At 35.0% G+C, this 23,576-nt stretch overlaps 1 protein-coding gene across 2 annotated transcripts in view; it reads right to left on the bottom strand.

Moving 5' to 3' along the window:
• The window catches only part of LOC145684148 (uncharacterized), a 135,736-nt gene that overhangs the window by 71,098 nt on the left and 41,062 nt on the right, over positions 1 to 23,576 (bottom strand). Inside the window, exon 2 of one of the 2 annotated variants that reach the window (XM_081756098.1) lies at positions 8,561 to 8,596. The exons of the other annotated variant lie outside the window; for it this stretch is intronic. The gene's annotated coding sequence lies outside the window, so the exon portion shown is untranslated. The remainder of the gene's footprint in view (positions 1 to 8,560; positions 8,597 to 23,576) is intronic. 2 annotated transcript variants of the gene reach the window in all.

Below are 23,576 nucleotides of genomic sequence, written 5' to 3'. Positions count from 1 at the left end.
GTGACTACTCCTATAGGAACACAAAGAGGAATCGAACTTTTAATAAATGTTTATTTATGTGAAATTTATGCATCCCAATGAAGGAAGTGAAACTACATTTAATTAATCTCTCCAATAAGTCGCTTGACACTAGTAGTTAGTCTGTTCTCATTTGACTAGTGTGGTATTGTGTATAATCGGTGGTTTGTGAATAATACGTTGTAAGAAGTGATTTTATAAAGGATTTAGTCCTTGATAGATTGGCAATTAAGTGAGATTACGATGAATACAAATTTATCAAAGGATAAACGTTCGTTTGTATTTCAAAAGTAGTGGTTATTTCAGTGGCGGATCCTGGCCGGGAGCGTTATTTTAGTGACAAAAATAATTGAAGCTATTACTTATGTATTATTTAAAGTTTATAAAGTAAGGGTTGCATTTTATTCTTTATTGGATACTCCTAGGATAATATCAATACTGATGATTTGTATATTTACACTCAACATTTATGTTCCCCAACAATTTCTAACTTGAATATTAATTACGATTTTTGGCGATATAAAGCGCAATGACTTGTGACTAATTTATATAGCTACCGTACCTATAAATGCCTGCAATTTCTTAATTACTAATTCGTATTGCATGTCTAACTGTAACTAGTGAAACAAATTATTCATTTTTTACACAGAGAAAAAACATATGTGGAATACGTAAAACGTAGGTTACATGCGTAAATCATGTAGTTTTTGGACTTAATGTAGGCTATATGTAACATCCTAGACCAAACGTATAACTGAAAATGTTTGTTTTACAATACTTTCCGTATAAGTGTTCCATCTATACGTACTTTCCGTATCAAAGAAAGAACTGTATATAGGTTGTAAGGAATACTTTCCGTATAAGTGTTCCATCTATACGTACTTTCCGTATCAAAGAAAGAACTGTATATAGGTTGTAAGGAATACTTTCCGTATAAGTGTTCCATTTATACGTACTTTCCGTATCAAAGAAAGAACTGTATATAGGTTGTAAGGAATACTTTCCGTATAAGTGTTCCATCTATACGTACTTTCCGTATCAAAGAAAGAACTGTATATAGGTTGTAAGGAATACTTTCCGTATAAGTGTTCCATCTACACGTACTTTCCGTATGAAAGAAAGAACTGTATATAGGTTGTAAGGAATACTTTCCGTATAAGTGTTCCATCTACACGTACTTTCCGTATGAAAGAAAGAACTGTATATAGGTTGTAAGGAATACTTTCCGTATAAGTGTCCCATCTATACGTACTTTCCGTATGAAAGAAAGAATTGTGTATAGGCGATAAGAATTCCACATACAGATGGACGTATATAACATATATAGCTGACGTATGTAAGTAAAATCATATAGTATGTAATATAAGGAAGACTGTCAGACATCCTTCAGCAGCATAATGTAACATCTAAGCGGGAAAGAGGCAGTACGTATATAGCATATGTTTCGTGTGGATAGCATATTCTTCGTACAGATTTACGCGGTAAACATATGGATTCTGTATATTTGTACAATATACCGCCGTACGGATCACGGATTTTTCTTAGTATATTCTTAGTTCCTGTTAACGAAATCCGTATAAACGTTTAAATTAAATGATTTGCGTAAACTCATTATATATACATCATAGTATGGGTATTCTGGCTGCCCCCTTCCCAATTTTTTCCTTCTAGAAGCACCATTAGGTTATATGGCCACAATTACTAATGTAATTGAGTTACTTGTGCAGCGTTATCGAACACGGTACCTCCATCCGGATAAGCAATCTATAACTTGAATAAACTCAATTAAAGACAGCAAACAAGGATCGTGAGAACTTACATGTATTAGATATGGATATATATATATATATATATAGCCACCGTCAAACTCACCGTTACCCATTAAGATGTTAACGGATTGACCCTGTTAACGAATAATTAACGGACTGACTCAATTAACGAAGGATTAATGGATTAACTTTATTAACAAAGAATTAACGGATTGACTCCATTAACGAATGATTAACAGATTGGCTCCATTAACGAAGGATTAACGGATTGATTGCATTAACGAAGGATTAATGGATTGAGTCTATTAACGAAGCATTAATAGATTAACTTAATTAACAAAAAATTAACGGATTGACTCCATTAAAGAAGGATTATTGGATTTACTCTACTAACAAAGGATTAATGGATTTATTCCATTAACGAAGAATTAACGGATTGACTTCATTAACGAAGGATTAATGGATTGACTCTATTAACAAAGAATTAACGGATTCACTCCATTCAGGAAGGATAAATGGATTTACTCTATTAACAAAGGATTAATTGATTGACTCCATTAACGAAGGATTGACGGATTGACTCCCGGTAATTGCGTTAGCTATGTGTTAGAGACACAGAATTCAAAAATTTGTCTTTTTCAAGAGCTAGCGTGCGGAGTAACGAATGGATGAACCGACTACTAACAGAACAATCCTGTAAGTCCCATTACGTGATCCTAATAAAAGATTTAAACAGCCTGGGTCTGCAGTGAGTTCTGAATTTGATAAACTGCAATAGAATCCAAAATCATTAGTTATGTAATATGCGAAGATGTTAAAGTGTAATTTGTGCATTATGGTATTTGTGTATTAAATGATTTAGTTTAAGGGTCTTCACTACAGCGAAATTAAACTACCGCTAATTTTAGAGTTTTTCTGTAATATCTTCAAAACAAATAAAAATACTCGAAAAGCAAAAACGTAGTGAACTAGATAATATGATTTTGCATCTGATACCGTTATCACAACTCATCTATCTGCTCTCGATTTGCAACTGTAGATAGATTTAGTATTTTTATTTATTTATTTTTTTTATTTTATTTTATTTTATTTATTTATTTATTTATTTATTTTTTTTTTGCGGGTAATGTAAATAGCGTGATACCAAAACTGGATAGGTGAATTGTGGTAAAGGTATCACATGGAAAATCGTATTGCATAGTTTTACTATGTTTCTGCTTTTTGAATATTTTTTATTTGATTTGAAGATATTACAGAAAAACTCAAAAATTAGCGGTAGTTTAATTTCGCTACAGTGAAGACCCTTAACGTTCTCACGATTATGCCCTTTAGGATGAGGGAGATGGATGATTAAGGCAAGTGAATGATGGTGGATCGAGAATGTGGGAGGAAACAGGAGTACCCGAGGATACTCATGGACATGATGTTAGTCCAACACAAAATTACTTGGCCGGGACTCGAACCAGGGACCCCCACGCACCAGAGATAAGCATTCTACAACTGAGCCACCGTGCCTTAATTTGTGCATTGAAAATGACAGAGCATATATTACTCGGAAGAGTTGAATTAAGTAGCCTAACTTAAAGTTATAATGCAACCTGTAATGATTTCATAGTATCGTAGGTAATTAATAATTCATTTCAAATGCATTTTACTCAAGTGAGTTAATAAATGTTTCAAGGGGTGGCTCTGGGGCAATTACCGCTCCGCCGCACATTCGAAATTATCCCAGGGTGTAAATCCCCAATCTACGTCTCATATAGTGTCGGTGCTGAGAGGGACGTTAAACTCCAGACCAACGTTAAACTGGTCAATCTCGATACTTCAACTTCACACCTAAACGAAATCTGAATACGTATTTGTATTATACTGTATCATGGAAAAAAATGAAATGAAATTTTTGAGCTTTACGTCCCATGCTTATGCCGGTTAGGCTAAAGGAGACGGTGATGATGAGAGATGAATGAAATGGTGGAATGAAGAAGGTGGGAGGAAACGGGAGAACCCCGAGAAAACCCACGCACACGGTGTTTGCCCAGCACAAAGTTCACTTGGCAGGAGCAGGATTTCAACCCGGGATTCCAAGTACCAGAGGTGAACGCTCTATCACTGAGCCACCGCGGCCCCAATTCCTGTATCATGGCGTACACAAAATTTCATACAGGCTGAACTCAAACATCCAAGGTCATATACATAATAATAATAATAATAATAATAATAATAATAATAATAATAATAATAATAATAATAATAATAATAATAATAATAATAATAATAATAATAGCCCTTAAAATAATACTGTTATGTATGCATCTTATGTAATGTGTCCGCAGTCACTATTTTTTACTTAATAATTAATAAAGCTTGATATCATAAGGTCAACTATTAACTTTAGGTATTCTAAATCTTTTTAAAATAATGAATTCTGGTACAGTATTGATTCAAAGACAGATAAGATAGCTCTTTCTGAGTTAATACTTTTTTTCGAAATCAAGCTTTATTCGAATAAATAAGAACGAAAGTAACTATGTTTGTGACTTAATAATTCTTGAACCAGACGACCGACCACGATCAAATTTTCAACATAGATGAGGTTTGGGTCTAGAATTGTTTTCATCATTTCACTTTGACGGTGCAACTTAAGTGAGGGGAGGATCGAAAATGATCGATATTAGTGTCGAATCCATAGTTTTTCGGGGTCGCTGAGATGAACAGTAACATTGCCAATGCTGTTTAAATCCAAATTCAGCACCGCAACTTGGGATAGGGGGAAATATATAAAAATGATCGAACATGACCAATATCAGATAGCCTTCAGTAATAGTAAAAAGTGATTGACTTACGGAAATTAACCCACTATTTTTTTTTATTTTATCCCAGCAAAGTGGGTAATTTACGCTAGAATTTTTTTTAAAAAAATAAGACTGTTTTCTCGAGGTATTCGAGACGAGACGAGACATTTCACGAGTCGTCTCGTCTGAAATTTTCGAAACGGGCAGACACTTGTCTCCTCTCGTCTCAAATTTCATAAAGCGCCTTTTTCAGTGAACGAGACGAGTGTGCATCTCTACATAGTTTGTGACTATCAATTCTTTCAACTAACACATTCTCCTGTAGAAAGTTTAAATATAGGGAACGAATCATATCACTGTTTTTATTGTCACCGGAACTCCTTTGTGGTGACAGTCACTTAACAATGGAATCGTGTTATAATACTTGATTGTTCCTCTCCCCGCACCATTCGGTTGCAATGATAGCGAAGTGAGAAAAAAATAATGGGAAAGGTAGATCACGCGATAGTAGATAACGGTACTATTGAAAATTAGGATTAATGGTAGGATGGGGTTTAACTGCAGGGGATATTTTCGACCGAAACCAGATAATAGCTCTTGTTATATTATTATTAATAATAATAATAATTTCAGATATGCTGTATATCTTTGACAAATTACCATCACCTATAAAACACAAGAATGTAACACTTTGATCGATCAGTCTTTTATTTCTTTTGTAGGATCTACAGCGGTTTTCAACTAAGTGCGCCATCGTTAGGATTATTTGTATCGCAGTCAGATGTATGTGTAACACCGTTAAACTCTTGTAATTCTTTACAATCTAAATGTATATGACGTCAAGATAGAAAGAAAACAGATAGTGATATAGAGCTTAGGAAAATCTTGTGATTATATATATATATATATATATATATATATATATATATATATATATATATATATATATATATATATATATATATTAGGGTGGTCCAAAACCAAATATAAAAAATCAACTTGTTCAAGTTAATCGTCCACAAAGCTACTTGCCTGCAAAATTTCAGCCCTATGGCTCAATATTTACAGCTCGCTCCATTTTAAACCTTTTTTGTTCTTGTACTATTACCAATGATCTAATGCTAGAATTTTTGGGATGTATACACTGGACTGTTTTGAAAATGTAGCGTATGCTTACCTCCGTATCTACTAATTCATTTGTAAATTTAAGTTAAATATATGCTGCACTATAAAAATATTAGGTGGGTAATGGGTATACGCCCCATTACATTCTTGTATACTACATTATAGGTGTCAACACTACAGTGTAATTTAACATAGTAGCTGTGCTAATAACTGGACAGATATAAGTTCGTAGCTTTCGTTATGATCAGTAGATGGCGAGATAATCCTTTTTTCCAAGAAGTTTGTGAATTATTAAAATAATTCGCTGTGGTGATGTGCGTAGCTGAAAGAGGTATAAGTCTTATCCAAAAATATAAGGAAGCCTTGACAAAACACGAGGAACAGAAGCAGTTTAGTCTTCGATTGGTTGAAATCCATCGTAAATATGTTGCCGTTCCACTGAGGCAAGGGCGCCAAATTTTCTATAAATTTGGGGGGTCCATTCATATGCAGAAGGTATATATATGAAGATTTTAAGACAAATTACACTCAAATTATGCCAAATATAGTATATTCATAAATACACACATTATTTTCTGTATTTTGCACTTGTTCAAAGTTGATTAATGTATTTTTTTAAAGTTTGTTTTATTTTTTCCACTTTTTCCAATTGTTTAGGTAGATACCCAAACTAAGGACACTAACTTCCTATAAAAGGAATCGGCCAACGGAACATACGCGAACAAATATTTCTATTCTTTTTTCAAATCAGTCTACACATTAAGGAATTATAGTATACGTGAACATACACATAATTACGCTGTTAATATTGTCAGCCATGGGAAGCTTTTTGGTCTAGTTCCGAAGACTATTGTATCATTAGATTCTGATTAAATTTACATGGTATCTAAGTGGAAGTATACCCTCTCACAAAGAAGAAGGAGAAGAAGAGGAAAGGAAGAAAGAAAAACCATGCACTCATGTCGAAGTTATGCGTGAACATACCCCCAATATACACTGACAAGTCAGAATATTATGAAACCTATTATATCTGATATGCCCAGCTTTGACTCCCGAGGCACAAACGATGTGGTTTGGGCATAGAAGCATAATGCCTTGACAAATGGCTGGAGACATGCCGACGTACTACACCTGTATACACAAGTCACTTAATTGCTGCAAATTCTGTAGAAGGGTCGATGAGTTCGAATCTGATGTTTGCGTTATGACATCCTAAAGCTGTTCAACTGGGTTACGATTGAGTAAATTTGGGAGTCATTGGAGCAATTGATACTCACCACTGCAGCACAATGTTGACCTTGGTACAAGGAGCATTGTCCTGCTAAAAGATATTATTCCCAGCTGGAAATACGGGGAACGCAAATGGGTGTATGTGATCAGCAATGACCTGCCGCTAGTTATGAGCCGTCATGGTGCCCTCCACACGCACTGTCGGGTCCATGGATGAATATGTGAATGTTCTCCCAACCATAATGGAGCAACTAGCGGCCTGTCTGTGTCTAATCCTTCTGTGCAAGTCTCGAACAGCTGTTCCCCAGGAACACGGCGAATTCTCACCCAATCATCGGTGTGATGAAGGCAATATCATGAATCATTGGACCATGCAACCTTGTGCTATTGCTCTGCGGTCCAATGAGAATTGGCCCTTGCTCATTCCACTCGTTATCGATTATGCCTTGTGGTTAATATTGGTATGCTTGTGGATCGTCGGCAGTGGAGCTCCATATCTAAGAGTATACGGTAAACCATGTACTCAGACACACTCGTGCTTTGTCCATTATTAAAATCTTCTGGTAATTGTGCCACAATTTGCACTCTATTCTGTTGTACCAGCTCCGACGTCTTTAATGATATTTAGTCGTCTAATATCTTATCGTTTGGTCTCATTTCACCGTCCCACCTTTGGAAAACATTAACCACTGCAGCTACCGAACACCCGACAAATCACATCGTTTCCAAAATGCTTTTTCATAGGTGTCTGGTCAGCCATTACAACCTGGTCTTTATCAAGCTCCGAGATATCGACGGCCTTCTCCAATCTACGCAAAAGTGTTACACTGGCTGATCGAGTGAGATCCGGCGACCGGTTCTGCTGTGTCCCGTGTCTCTTATGTTAACCCTACGACTTTGTTCAGAAAGTAGCATCTAATCATAATCTTTAACTGATCAGTGAATACACATATTAGTCGAATTGATAATAATATGTATACGTACGAGTTGAATTTAACTCAGTTAAAAGAAAGAAGGAATACGATCAACAGGAAAAGAAGAAAGATCTTCAAGAAAAGAAAGAAAAAGTATTGATTGAAAAGAATACGAAAGGTATTGCTTACAGAAATAGCTGCAAGGAGTGCAATATGGTGTGCATTAGTAAGACAGAGAAAAAAATAGAAAAAGGCTGAAACAACAAAAGGTCCACGTAAGATTAAGAAGAAAAAACGAAAACAATGTCATTCACAAACATATACAGGACAATGGTTATGAACTGCACTGAAAGAAAACAGTAATTTTCGAGTAGGAAAGCAGGCATGACGTCAAAATTGTGCTTGTAATGGTTTGTAATGTACTTAAAAGTGAAATACGTATGAAGCGAACGATTCGTTGTATTTATTTTCCTCGTACTATATCCTGATGGGGACATGTATTTCCATCCAACTACCTACATATAACATTTACATATGTACTAACCTTCCATTTGCATATTTCAGGATGTCTTGTTTCGTCCCACTTTCATACTAAGAAAAGTTGTCGTGACTTACATGCTAACCCTCGTAATATGCTAAATTAATACAATTTCATGGGATGTTTACAAGAAACAATATAGAAAATAATAACAAATAACAAAAGTGTTCTTACCAGGTAATAGAGAAGTAAAATTCTGCATGTACTGACCTGAAAGAAAGAAAGAGGAAAATTGTGAATTTTATTAGTATAAGTTACAATGAAGTACTACAAAGAAATTCGAAGTACAATAAAATTGACCGAGACTAATAAGTAACGATAAACAGCAGAAACTTAAACACATCGACCTCATAAACAAAGGAAAATATTCACAGCAACCGATTAACAGAAAGCTAGCATAGATTTCCCTTAAAAATAACGCCACATACTGCGATAACACTTTGTTCCTGGTTCAATTTGCATTAAGATTTTTTGTGAAAGAGTTAACTTTTATTTTCCGCGCTGTTACGTACAATTGCTCCACTGCCCCAAAAGAAGGCAACAAGAACAAGAGAAAGTCGTTTCTAATTTATCAGGCTTTCTTCTTAATTCCTTTCCAAAGTTACAACTACTTTTATCGAAATGAAAAGTAAGGTGTCTACATGCGGCGTCCGTTGCAATTCCCCCACAATTCGTTATTCATTTGTTTTTTTGAGAGCTTCTGCTTGTAAGAGGTTTTATCTAAATCGATGTCTCTTTTATCAGTAATGTGTTTTGTAATGAAACAAGTACAACTTCCTTATAGCATCTATTTCAAAGTATTAGTTAGGGTGTAGGTATTTTACTTTCCCCAGATCAGTTGTCTAAGGTTAGTTGATTTTTCTTTAACTATTGGCTTATTTCTAATTTGAGCTATAACCAGTAAGTTTTTTGTTGAGGAGCTAGAAAAAGCATTTTACATGAAGACACATCTTTGTCTGGTGTAGTGTTGGTGTACTTGTCACCACTACATCCTGACTCTATGCTTTTCACTAGTATCCGAAGTGGTTCATCACAATTTAGCATACTCTACCGTGGCAGTTAGGAGAACACGGTTACACAGTGGCACCGTTTCTCTTTAATGCGTGGGGTCTCTGGTTCGACCCCGGCCAAATAAATTTGTCGTGGACATCGTGTCTTTTCTTAAACTACTCCCATTTCCTCCAACTTTCTCATTCCCAGGGGCGGATCCAGAACCGACTTCTGGAGGAGGGGCGGTGGGTTGTCATACTGCTACTTTTAAGGGCTCCAAACTTTAGGATGGGTTTATTTATATATGTAAAATAAGAAAGTATCCTCTTCTGGGGGGGGGGCGATTGCCCCGATCGCCCCCCCTGGATCCGCCCCTGCTCATTTCATCAATTATTCCCTCAACATTCAATCATCGTCTCTCAGCCTAAAGGGCATAATTGTGGGACGTTAAACTTAAAAAAAATCATTTGCTCTCCTCGCTGTCTAGTGGCTAGTACGTGCACCTTTGGTGTAGGGGTGCCTGGTTCGATTCCTGGTGAGAGAGCTTTTGGAATTTTAACTATCCTCGATGTTTATGTGTTCGTGTCCCTGTCGTTACTGGATAAACGAGTTAAATTATACAAAACATAGTAATTAGGTACTTAAGTTTTAAAAAACTGGTGCAGCGCTTGCTTCTGGTACCATCCCGATCCCCGCTCAAGCAAATTTGAGGTGGACATGGGGTTTCATGGGGTATTCTCATTTCCTCCCAATTTTTCATTCCACCAATTCTTTCATCATCATTCAGTTGCTTTAATCATCGTCTCCCTAAGCCTACTAGACATAATCGTGAGACGTTAAACTGAGAGTTTTCATTTCTTCCTTGACAGTTATTTCTTTTTCTTTTTATCTTTTTTGTGTTCTTTGAGAACGGCATCGTGTCTGCAACTATTTCAAAGAAGTAGACAACGAAGTTGTCGAATTCGACTTGTATGAACTGGCCACTTGTGCAGATTTTTCGTCTCGGACTTATGAGTAATCGAAACTGCAGCTTCAACTTTGTCAGATTAAAAAATTATCGCAAATATTTATTTAGAAAAAGAATTAGGGAACAGTACATAAAAGAAACTAGTTTAAAAAAATTAAGTAAATGCAACATGTTCATAACAATGATTTACTAAAACTGAATTAAGAAGGACGAATCCTTTCCGCACTCGGAAAATCCATAATCAGTATTCTAATAATAAACTATATACATCCCAGTCTGGGAGCCACGCTAATCATAATACTAAGCAGATGTCGCTACCCGCACTATCGTTTGCCTGTATAACGAAATCCTTGGGGAAAAAATGCGTAATTATATGGGGTTTGGGATAGTTGGTGTGCAAACTTAAAAAATAATAATAATAATCGTTAATGTACAGAATAAGAACTTTCAGTTAACCATGATTTTAATCTGTATTGTACAGCGGGGTGAAAACTCGGGCGGAACAACTAACTACAGTGACCACAAAGACTCCTGAAGCTCTACTCCAATTATAGAACCACTTTGACTCACGTGTGATGCAACGGAAGAATTCGTAGAGCTGCCTTCCGAACCAAGGATGTTATAAAATAGAGGATCTGCCCATGCAACAAAATCATGAAGCCATACGTCACAGTTTCACCACACCTACTCTGCCCGCTCCGCGCCACTAAGATCGCAATGTTTCGAGCCAACTATCATGGCGGAAACGAGAATAGCCAACTAGGCGTGCCGGCTCAGACGATGCTCTCTTGTTTTTTGGGCTTTATTGAGTTCATAGGATGAAGACACGGATGAGCAGATCCTCTATTTTATAACATCCTTGTTCCGAACGGACAGTTGACAAAACGTGAAACAACAAAAGTTCACCACACTGCTGCAAAATTTACAACACATGGAGAACGAGCGACAAGAAAACAGCACTTAAAGACCTATAATACGAACAATATCAATTATTCAAATTAAACAGTAACAATAATAATAGCAAAAACACAAAACAAAGACAACAAGAATAATAACAAAACGAAACTTAGCCGCAATTTGACAACACTGTACCTTCAAAAGACATTTTCTGCATAGCACGAAAGACAACTTTGGCAAAATTTCATGGATGGGGGTTGAAGACTGAGACACATCCTCGCGTTCTATTGGATGGTGAAATTAGTAGATCTAGGTTAAGCTTCATGATTTCTTACGATCACTATAGTTAATATGAAGCCAAGAGCAGCGCCGTAACTTAGATTTTTTTTCTGGGAGGGCAAACATTAATATTTCGGCCCCCTAGAAAAAGTTGATTTGGGCCCTTCCGCAAAATTTGAAAATGTGCACCTTTTTCCATCTTTCTTTTACTCTTTGTGGGCTCCCAGAGCCTGTGAGCCCTCCCCCATGCCCTGCGCCCCTTTCATACATGACAAATTAACTAAGGGGACAATTTTGCCAAATCTCAAAGCCATATGAATAAATATTGTTTCTAGAGCCCCTAATAGTAGACTTTTTTTTTTACTTAAATGAGCCCACGACTCATTTTTTTATTTACCTTTTGTGTGTTGTTTTGTTTACATAATGTAGTGTACCTGTTTGATGCTTCTTTTATAATTTCATGTTCGTATTGTATATGGAGTAAGAAAATTTTGTCTTAAAATAGGCACTCCTCGAACGGCTGGGAACTTCCCTGGAGGGGCACCCTGCCCCCCACAAGTTACGGCCCTTGCCAAGAGACGTCTAGTCATCTTGAACCAACCAAACTTATGTGAGGGTTTAGGTTCTATAACAAGAAGGTGCTCGACAATTATTTCTACGTAACTATTAATATTTTACAACAAAAATATGATAAAATATTGTATTATCATCGGGTTTTCATAAAAAACTTAAGTGTACAAAATTTCAGAGTAGTTTGCGTGAAACTACAGAGAATAGTTCAGTAAAGAAGCGCGTGAAACTTAAGTTGCATGATTTGATTTTACCAAACAATCGAACAGAAAAGTAATCTAATGAAAGCATCGTCAAGATTATTGAGCCTAGTGTTGCAATGCTCCTCATGGTGTTAGTGTAAAAATATACTATTCCTTGTAAACTTTAACAAGATCACTATAATACATACTTTTCAACTTACTTGAATACCTACTGATTACAAACAAACTAAGAATACCTTTAATATTCGTTATACACGAGTGCTACTGCATTCATGTTTTGTCTTTTAGTATATATGTCACAGGAAGTAGTTTCAACAAGCATATTTATTCCACTTTTGTCTCCTTTTATTGAAAGGAAAAAACAAATGAAGATTGACAAGCGTAACGTTAAGACTACTTCAGTTAGACAGATCGCCTTCCACTTGAAGAGCGCAGCATTCAAGTATCTTTAATGAACTTCACCATGTGTGACTCTGTGTTTATATGCATGTATACATACTCATATGTATATAGAATATGGGCGTGTTTACATGTTAACTAAAGTACCTGCTGACCTCATTTTAAAAACGATACTGTTTTGAGACGGATTCTCTGTCACAACACCCATTCTTCAGCTTTCGAGACAGGACCACCCTTTAAAGGAAGAAAATGTTATGCAGTTGCTAACAGCAGTGGATTTGCACCTACACAATGTCTTTTCTTCAAAAACTTTGAAGTAAGCGTATTTATCCTAATTTTGAGAAGATTATGTACTCTTTATAGAAATGTATGCAAAATATGTAGACGTCTGTGAATATATGTATGCATGTGCAGGAGGATATGAAGTTTGGTACAAGATGGAGTAAAAACTCTACAAGATAAAGTAAAATATCTACACGATGAAGTAAGATTTTTCATAAAATTAAGCAAAAAACTCTTCAAGATTAAGAAAGAATACTACAAGATAAAGCCAAAAAAAAAGACTCTACAAGATCAAATAAGAATACAATTCCACCCTACTAAGTACATGCTAGGCACGTATCATTCAACTTCCGTGCCAATCGTTTACGTACCTGGTACCTGAGGAGTGTACATTTCATAGTCCCAGCATGTATCGCTAGGTGAGTACTCTTCGAGGAGTTTCTGACACTTGAAAGGTATTTTGGATGCTTTACTGGAATATGAGGAACGTGAATAGCACATATCTCATTTACCACGGCTGAGTCGCGCGTACGTTTCTTCGCATTACGACATTCATTTGTCTACACCCGCGCAGACGCAGTTGCTCATAGGAAAAAGGAGGTTTGAAAGAAGTCGGTAGTTCATCGTGAGGTGTGTACTGATTATGTTTAATTAATATAAAACAAATAAGGAACATCGTCTACAAAATTTTTGTTTCTTCGAGATAAGTTATGGATGAAAGTCCAAGGGCTGATGTTTTATATATTTCGTAATGTATGTATGTGATGTTTTAATTTCACATTTCTCCATACAATTTATACGTTCAAAATACAGACAGATATGGTCCTGTACATAGGTATGTACAGCACATGATTTCTTTATTTGATATCTTCCAGGTACATACCTATGTATTTAAAGGAATGTTCCTGACCTATGCCCAGTACAGTCCTGACATATGCCAGCAAATGTGTCAAGTACATACCCGGTACTTGATATGCACATATCAGGTACATTCCTCGATATGAGTCAGGCACGTACCTTAGGGCTGAAGTAACCTTATCCCCTTCGTATGAATTTCACATGATTTCTCTATTCAAGTACTTATCATGTATACTCCAATGTACCTCGAGGAACATTCTTTACACATACCTAGTATGTACTTTGTGTTGGATGGAACAAATGAAGCAAAAACTCTACAAGATCAAATAAGAACACTACAAGATGAAGCAAAAACTCTACAAGATCAGGTAAGAATACTACAAGATGGAGCAAAAAAAAAAACCTACAAAATCAGGTAAGAATAGTGCAAGATGAAGTAAAAAAAAAAACTTTACAAGATGAAGCAATAGCACACTACAAAATAAATCAAGCACTATCAAAACGTATAAAAAGATGTTAGCAAACAGCCAAAAACTATTTTAGGCTCAACTATCGAATACTAATAACCATAAATTAACGAAAATGAGAACTATTGTTACAAGACTATGTTCAGACAGGAATTTCGAGAAACACATTTATAGTCTTTATATAAAAAAAAAATGTAGAAGATATTCACCGTGCATTTAGCTGGGACTGAATTGAAATATAAAACAAACATGCAATATCTTCGTGTAAAATACTTTACGTACTCTAATAAACATAACGAAACATTCACATACTGTATAATTTAACACGGATTTGCATGCTAACTACCGTACATATTTTTTTTCAGCAAATGTAAAATAAACAAATGAAAGCGTTAAATTAATGTATTTAATTTAACACACTCCGCAACTTTAGATCATTGATAAGTAAAAGGAAGTGCATATTTAAAGTTTTTAAAAAAATAAAAAAATAAATAAATAAATTGGATAGTTTCACTTATAAGAGTAGACCTCGAAAATCATCAGCCAACAACGTCTGATAAGATAATTGGCTATAATTTATTCGCAAATTGTGTGTCACTTTGTCTTAATGAACATAACAGATAAAGAGTAAGTAATGCATTTCTAAATACAACATTTTTTATTGTGCAATTTGTTTGAAGCGGCAAATTGAATTAAACGAATTACAGGACAAGTTCAACACGTACAAAAGTGTTATTTAAAGTCGTGGATATAAATACAAGTCGACTACATGGGTGTATAATTATATTAAATTATAATTGTAATGACTTTTTATAGCGAGAGATATGAAGCTTATTGATTTACTAGTTTTTAATTAACTAAACGTCTCGTAGGTAATATAGGTTATGTCCTATTATTAATTACTGAATGTGAAGTACATAAGATTGAGTGTAACTCCATTTGTAAACAATATACTTTTTTCATTTCACATTTTTCAGTGTTAATAATAACTAAATTATTATTATTATTTATTATAATAATTGATTATTATTGTTGCTGTTTAGTTCTCATACTTTTGTTTATAGAACTTGTTTCTTACTCTTCTTCAAGCTTCTTATTCGTTCTTGCTTTCTCTAGATGCAAGTTTCCCTTGTTTTAAGTGATTCGTCATTACGTTATTTTACGTTATTGTATTAGAATTGATTATTGATGCGATGGATTATGATAAGATTGATGAAACAGTTATCAGAAAACCATGCAAAAAAAAATAAAACTTAAAAATTTCATAGGCTACATCCACTATCTTGTAGCGTAGCCTCGAGTCCCCATTATTTTAACTGAAGACTGAATAATATTTTATACTATTGTTAAATACATCTATTAGAGATATTGAATAGGGATATGGTGTTTCAGTGAGAGCTCACACATCTCTGGTGTGAGAGGTTCCTGGTTTAACCCCAGGTTTATGTGATTGTGGTGGACACATCGTATCTGTGGGTTTTTCTCGAGATTCTCCCGTCTTCTCCAATAATTTTGTCATATCAGTTTATTTCATAATCATTTTAGTTTTATTAATCATCTGTCTCCCTGCCTAAAGGATATATGAGTATATAACCGTTAGGCCTAGAACTGGAAGATAATCATGTCTTCTCCTCTGGTGTAAAAGCTACTACGGAGCCTATGGTACACAGAATCCCAGAATCGATTCTTTGATACTAAGAGTCTTGGAAGCTGAACGTCTTACGGTGGTTCAGATTTCATTTTACACTATAGATGCACGTCTAATATAGCCTCGATACTGAAAAAGTACGCTGAACTCTAACCAGTCAAACTACCAATCTAGAAGATTTTATTATTACTATTATTATTTTCATTTACAATAATTAAAAAAAAAATAGTTTTTGTTTCCTCTTGTTACAACCCTTATATGTTTAAAACATTTTCTAGATAGTTTATAAAAATAAATAGACGTGATTTTGCATAGTGTTCAGGTTTCTTGTAACAAACCATCCGCATTATACAAAGTATTTGTGTCCATTCTTTTCATAAAATAAAATAAAAAATAAGCTCAATTTCTGTCATCATAATTTAACAACTTACTCAAACATTTCCATTCGATAGACGTGAAATGTTTTTTAGTTTCTTTTCAAATAAAAAGTTTCAATTAAAACAGCTGTAAATTATCTTACTTATAATTTTAAAAAAGCAAGTTTGCCATATTTTATTTAGTAGACTCAATTTTTCATTTATTATAAGAAACAGGCTGTGAAACCATGAATTTCTCCGCTAGAAAAGATTTTAAGGAAAATGATCTCCACGGATATTTCAGTGAGGAGAATTTGAGAACTATACGATTATATATATATATATATATATATATATATATATATAAGTGAATAAGAAATACAAAAATAATACTGTACGAATATTAGGTGTCTCAAACGAAATAAAATGTTTTATGCCCCACAATTGTATCGTATGGGCAAAAAATATGAATAATTAATGAAAGTGAATAACTATGAAAAACTGGTGGAATGAGAATGCGGAAGAATCTCGAGCGAACCCACGAACACAATGTTGTCCACTACAAACTCACATGGTGTGGGATCGAACTAGGAATACAGTATAGCGGACAAGAGATCATCGCTCTACCACTGAGCCACTGAGCCCCTTTGGGGTCAAAGGTCAAGCATTTTAATAATAATAATTATACGTAGTTTCCATATTGAGAAATATTCAATATTATTATTATTATTATTATTATTATTATTATTATTATTATTATTATTATTATTATTATTATTGATAATCTGATCAATTGGTAGTTCTAATGCGTCACAATAATAAGGATTCAAAATTAAAATGAACTACCTGCCTGACAATACAGCTCTTAAAGGGCTAGCTGCGTATGTTACTTCACAGTGCAACTTCAACGTACCTTGTATAGGCTCTGGAAATTAATCTCCGATAAATTCGCACTAAATAAAACACATACGACGCTGTCGGTATAAGCATCCCCCCCCCAAAAAAAACAATTGCTATTTTGTAGAGGTAGAAAAAAAAGCTGCTTATTTTAAGATGGAAGTTTCTTTCCCTCTAATTAAAAGTCTTTTAAAGAAACTAACGCACAATAGGAAATTTTAGCTTTATCTTTGTTATCCTGTAGTTGATTCTACAATTAAGAAAGTTCCTTTAATGATACAATATCTGTGAGTTCTATGTTCAGCTCTGGACTGCGTATCTGGATTGGATTTGAAGGTGACAGTTTTCCTGTAAGGTATGCAACCTAGCATATCAATATTTCATTTTTGGTTGCCTAACAAAATTATCAGTGCCTGAAAGATCGTAAGTTTTTGTCGTATTTGGTTGGTTGGAGTTTAGGGTCCTGTTTTCCAGCACAATGGAGTTATGCAACCCAACATACCAAGGTGTCATTTTGGTTGCCTAACAAAATTATCAGTGCCTCAAAATTCGTACCTTTTTGTTACATTTGGTTAGTTGGAATTTAGGGCTCTTTTTAGCGCCAAGGTTCTATGAAACATAGACCTATAGTTTAAGGCGGAATCCGAACAACCGCAATGTTTTCAAATTTCAAAGAACTTCCACCGGACTCCGTGCACCAAAGTCGCACGCGCTATCCACTACTACCAGCAGGAATAGTTCTTGTCACATTTGTTTTATTTGTTGCCTAATTGAAATTGTGAGGAAAAGAAGAAAAAGATACGAAGTCATTTTTGTTTTGGCATAAAATAAATCTTACCTCTCGTTCTTCCTTCGACATACATTTAGCTGTGAGTTTAGGATATTCTATAACAACCTATTGTGAGGTCAGATTACAAAATTAAAGCCATGAACAAGTATTTGTAATAGGGTTTTAGTTTATCACGGCAGTAGAAGATCACTAAATTCGTAAAACTTCTTCCTTGTTCAGTGTTATATCGTTTCAATATGTTTGAACAATCTTCAAAAAAAATGCTACTCTATATACTATATACTTGTAGGACCTACGCTCCGACATAAAATGTGCCTTTAACCCTTCCGTGGGCCAATTTTTTCTACAAGTGATGGAACTATACCTCCTCCATGTTACCAATCACGCACTCAAAATAACCAAGCTACCAAAAGAAATGATTCCTCTAGTGCAATTCCCATTTCCGTAGTGAAAACGACTCATAACCAATGGGAATATCGCTTTCCAGTGGAGCAAATAAGAGCATACCTATGTTTCCTTGGCGGGAACTCTTCTTCTCCTTGCCCACGAAAGGGTTAACTCTTAAACATGTCGGTAACTTAACTCTTAAACAAGATAACATGCTTTAAGGGCACATTCTCATGTGTAGTTTTTGAGAAAATCAAAAAACCATAACTTTTGTGGAACTGAAAAGTGTGTTATTCATTGCCAACAATAATTGTCAGCTTTTATTTTGCTGAAAGAAATTATTATTTACTGTATTTATGTACGGTATATATAGCAAAATCTACTGTTAAATGATAGATTCTTTCTATTCATGTCCTGACGGTGACAAACACATGCTCTTTACGTACACACTACTTGTAATTGGTATTGTATATTCAGGGCCGGATTTAGCATTTTGGCGCCCCTAGGCCCAACAATTTTTTCCGCCCCCTAGTCTGGTTAAAGTTACTTTCCTAAAAACCTTTATTAAAAAAATTATATCAGGCCTATATGTTAATTGATTAAACACCACTCCACGATGCAATTTTATCATTGCAAGTTTTTTGAGGAATATACTTGGTTCTGGGCTTAACAAAATACCGTTAATGTATTAACAAAAGATTGGTGAACTTTACCAACAATTATTTGTTCCAATGAACTTCAAAATCAGAATGCTTTATTAGCCTGATTTTTTAAAATCAATTCAAAAAATATGTTAAGTTATGGCTATTTATTTTTATTTCTACATATTTTTTATTTTTTTCTCTCGGCCGTGCGCCTCCTGGGAGCTTGCGCCCATAGGCCCGGGCCTACCGGGCCTATTGGGAAATCCGGCCCTGTGTATATTTACAATGCTCTATATTTACAATACTGTATATTTACATATTACACTAGGATGGAGCTTTTTCATGAATATTTTCATAATTGTCTGAACAATCATTTCTACATAATTTGCCACATAATCATGTTTCATGAAGACTGTGTGATGGTATACCGCTCTAAGATTCAAGTTTAAATCAATAATGTGCATATACGTATTACATATTTATTTATCAATATATATTTCTCAATATTGTTCTACTCTGAAGCTACTTCTACTGTAACGTATTATTTTGTCGTGCTGTATGGTTGCGAAATATGGTCGCTTACTCTGAGGGATGAACATAGATTGAAAGTATTTGACAACAAGATCCTAAGACGAATATTGGGACCCAAGAGGAACGGAAATGAGGAATGGCGGAATCCTCATAACGAGGAACTATATAATTTATATGATTTACCAAACATTGTTAGGGTCTAGGAGGCTTAGGTGAGCAGGTCATGTAGCTAGAATGGAAGAAAGTAGGAAAGCTATCAAAGTTTTAACTGGAAATTAAATCGGAAAAGACCATTACGAAGACCCAGGCGCAGATAGAGGGCAATATTAAGATGAACCTCGCAGAAATAGGAATATACAAAATAGCTGATGACAGAAATCAATGGAGAGCTTTTCTGAAGGCTGCAATAAACTTCTAGGTTCCATAGGCCATAGAGTTAGTTATTATTTTGGGATACGGTCAAAATTTCGCGACCGAAACATCGTTTCCCAAATTCTCGCTGGCCAAGACCTCGTGTGGCCAAAACCTCGCCGGCAAAAATCTCGCCTGGTCAAAATATTGCCAACCAAAACATCGCAGACCAAAATCTCGCTTGGCCAAAACCTTGCGGGATGAAACCTCTCGATAAAATTTATCCAACGAATTTTTTAACATTAAATTCCATATTACAAATAATAATAATAATAATAATAATAATAATAATAATAATAATAATAATAATAATAATAATAATAATAATAATAATAATAATAATAATCTTAAGTAACATGTTTACCTTTGAGGTTAGAAGCATAAATATTGACGGGTTTAAATTGAATGGATATATACGTGTAAAATAAACCCACAATCTCGAATTCTTGTATTTGAAGTCTTGGAATAAAACAACCTACAAACTTCACATACGTGTTCAGTACCTCAATAATAATAATAATAATAATAATAATAATAAACTACGACTTTGGTCGGAAACGCGATAGGGCTAATTAAAAGTAATTAGTGGAATTAGTCATAGGGTGACTACACTGAGTAAAACAACAAATAAACTTCACATACGTCTTTAAGACCTCAATCCAAGAAGAAAGTTTGACTTTGGTTTGAAACGCTTAATTATGACGATAGGACTCATTAAAGGTATTAGTAGAGTTGGTCATAGGATGCCTATACTGAATAAAACAACCGTTGAACTTCACATATGTGTTCAGGACCTCAAAACGAGAAAAACAATTATGTTTGGCTTTGGTCGATAAGGCTTAATTTAGGTCAGCTGAGATTCTGTGTCCCGAGATTTAGGACCGCGAGTGGCCAGGCGAGATTTTGGGACGCGAGGTTTTCGGCAACGATGTCTTAATCAGGCGAGATATTGGCCCGGCGAAATTTTGTCCTGGGCGGTTTGCGGTGGCGAGGTTTTGTACCCAAGGAATTATTTTAAGTAATATTACAAGATATTACTGAAAACGACTACCTATTATGTTAAGAAGTACTGTGTGCAATAATTCCTTGATAATCTTAGAATATATGTGACAATTATTCACGTAATTACTAACCACTGATATATTATATCCGTATGAGATGTATAGCAGCCTCATCTAACAGATGAAGATGTCTTTGCATCTTCCGTGATTTTTCAGAAGACTGAGTAACTGAAAACTTAAACTCAATATACCTTCTTTCTTTGGCGTTTTTCAAGCAGTAGCACTAAATACCGTGATAATTACAGCAGTTAACGCGTTTCTTGGAAGTAAAGAAAAAAAGATGCGGCTTATAGGCACCTACACATTTGTCTCAATTAGCTTTGTATGTCAAACCATTCGGCATCTTTTCCCAACGCTAACTTAATAACACAAGAAGAAAATAAATAAATAAAAAAAAGAATTTAACAACATATCAGCAAAACAAAACACAAATCTATTGTTTTAACGTGTGGTAGGTATTCCAATCATGAAATTTGTCATCCTGTGATTACCATTCGTAGGTTAAAGTAGGTCCGTATCTAGAACACTAAGACATAAGGGACTGAGATAACTTTCTCGAGAGGGAGATAATTTGAGTTCACCTTGTATTCTTGATTGCTTTTCTTTTTTAAGACATATTTATCTAAACAAAAGTTTCACGGGATGCAGATTGCTGTACGGGGGCTCGGCACTCTCGTCACCCAAAGTTACGACTAGTGTTGTCAATGCGACAAGGAATTTTTCGTCTCGTCTCAAAAACGAGACAAGAGTCGAGATAAAATCTCCATTTTCAAATTCGATAGGAGACAACAAACATAACAATCCTCATCTTTTTTTCGAGATGGGACGAAAATTTCATGAGTCTCGGGGGCAACACTAGTTCATCCAAGTTTTAGATCTCAGACAATGTTTTAAGAGTTAGACTACATGATTTATAGTAAAAATAATAGAAATTGATAATGTGATTGTGCGAACACAATGAAAATCATTTATCAACGTTTTACAGATCCGTAAGTCATTACGCTAAATACTCCACTAATAAATATCGTATAAATGTTATGATATCACTCCTTTCATGAAGCTCTTTTGACGTTCAAGGATTCTGATATCTCAGATAAAATTGAGAGAAAAATCAGAGCATAAACTTTGTACATAGATTTACAAAATGAGACGAGATTAAGAGTTTTTCAGTCTTGATAAGACAATACTAAACTTCTATAAAAATTTACGAGACAAGAGAAGAAAAAGTCTTATTTCTCATCTCGTCTCGTCTCGAGAGCAACACTAATTACGGACCTGGGTTAAATGAGAAAAAAAATAGTGCTGAGCAGCCTATTCACCTCTTATGGTCCGTTACATATCTCCGTAAATTGATAGGTGGGTGTGTAAAGTGCGTTAAGTCAAAAGTTAGTGTTTTAGATAAGTCGCATTTGAAAGTTCAGATATAAGTCCAAAAATCCGGTTTTGGGTTTCAGATATAAGTCCAAATAACAGTCCTATTAACACGAAGAGTTACAACAGCTAATCGTTTTCCCAAAACTGAATTCTGGATTTATGCCTGAACTTCCAAATGTGATTTCTCTAAAAACACTAATTTTTGACTTAACACACTTTACACACCCATCCGCCAATTATATTCTATAGTACTGCCAAAATGTCTTGAGCCGTGGCAAAAATATGAACTAAAGCTCACTCTCTGGACACACCCACGTATTGAGCCAATAAGGGTTCAGCTGTTGCTAAGCGAGAGAGCCTTAGCGAAAGGGAGTGGAATTCCTTCAGCCGATAGCAGCGTTTGGAACGGAAGACTAGGTGTCAAGTCAATGTGGTATATCCATAGCATGATCCACCGAAGTGCATTAATCTACCTTATATTCTATGCAGTGCTGTAACACATTTCACCGGGGCCCCGATCGGGGAGCCCAATCAATGAATCGGCCCTAGTGGAGACTATTTGTCGGGCTCTAAACCAGCAAATTCTTTTGAAGCTCGTATTATTGGAGCTTGATCCTCTCGCTAGAAGTTATAATAACGAGCACATCTTAAATTTATTTTTATATATGGTTTCCCGATTGGTTATGTGGAACATTCTCTCCTGAGGGCCATTCCTACAGCAGCGTTTCCCAACCTTTTTCAACTTGCGGCACACTACGGGTGTTACTTGGATTCTCGCGGCACACTTATAGATATTATTATTTGTAAATATAAAACACAGTGGTATTTTTTCTGTGATTATTGATCTTCTCACAGAGAAGAAAGCTCGATCACTGTTTTTTCCCGCTGGTAAATCATTACGCTTATTTTTCATTCTAATTTAAAAATAAAAAACAATTGCAATGAAATATTGGACTCAGGTTTTTAAAAATACGTTTTCTTTTTAACAACTGTATCCAACCTTTTACTAAGAAGAAAGATCACTAAATAACGAACGAACAAACAAATCTATTTTACTTTTAAAACACAAATATAGGTAATTTGTCGAAAGGATTGAATGATATTTTAAATTTTCAAGTTACGAAATAGTCTGCAACAATAAAGAAGCAATAATGGTCATAACAATGATAACAAATACTT

The sequence above is a fragment of the Thermobia domestica genome, chromosome 4 (genome assembly GCF_964235325.1).
Source record: "Thermobia domestica chromosome 4, izTheDome1.hap1.1, whole genome shotgun sequence".
Lineage (NCBI taxonomy): Eukaryota > Metazoa > Arthropoda > Insecta > Zygentoma > Lepismatidae > Thermobia > Thermobia domestica.
This window is presented reverse-complemented; position numbering and strand designations above follow the sequence as displayed.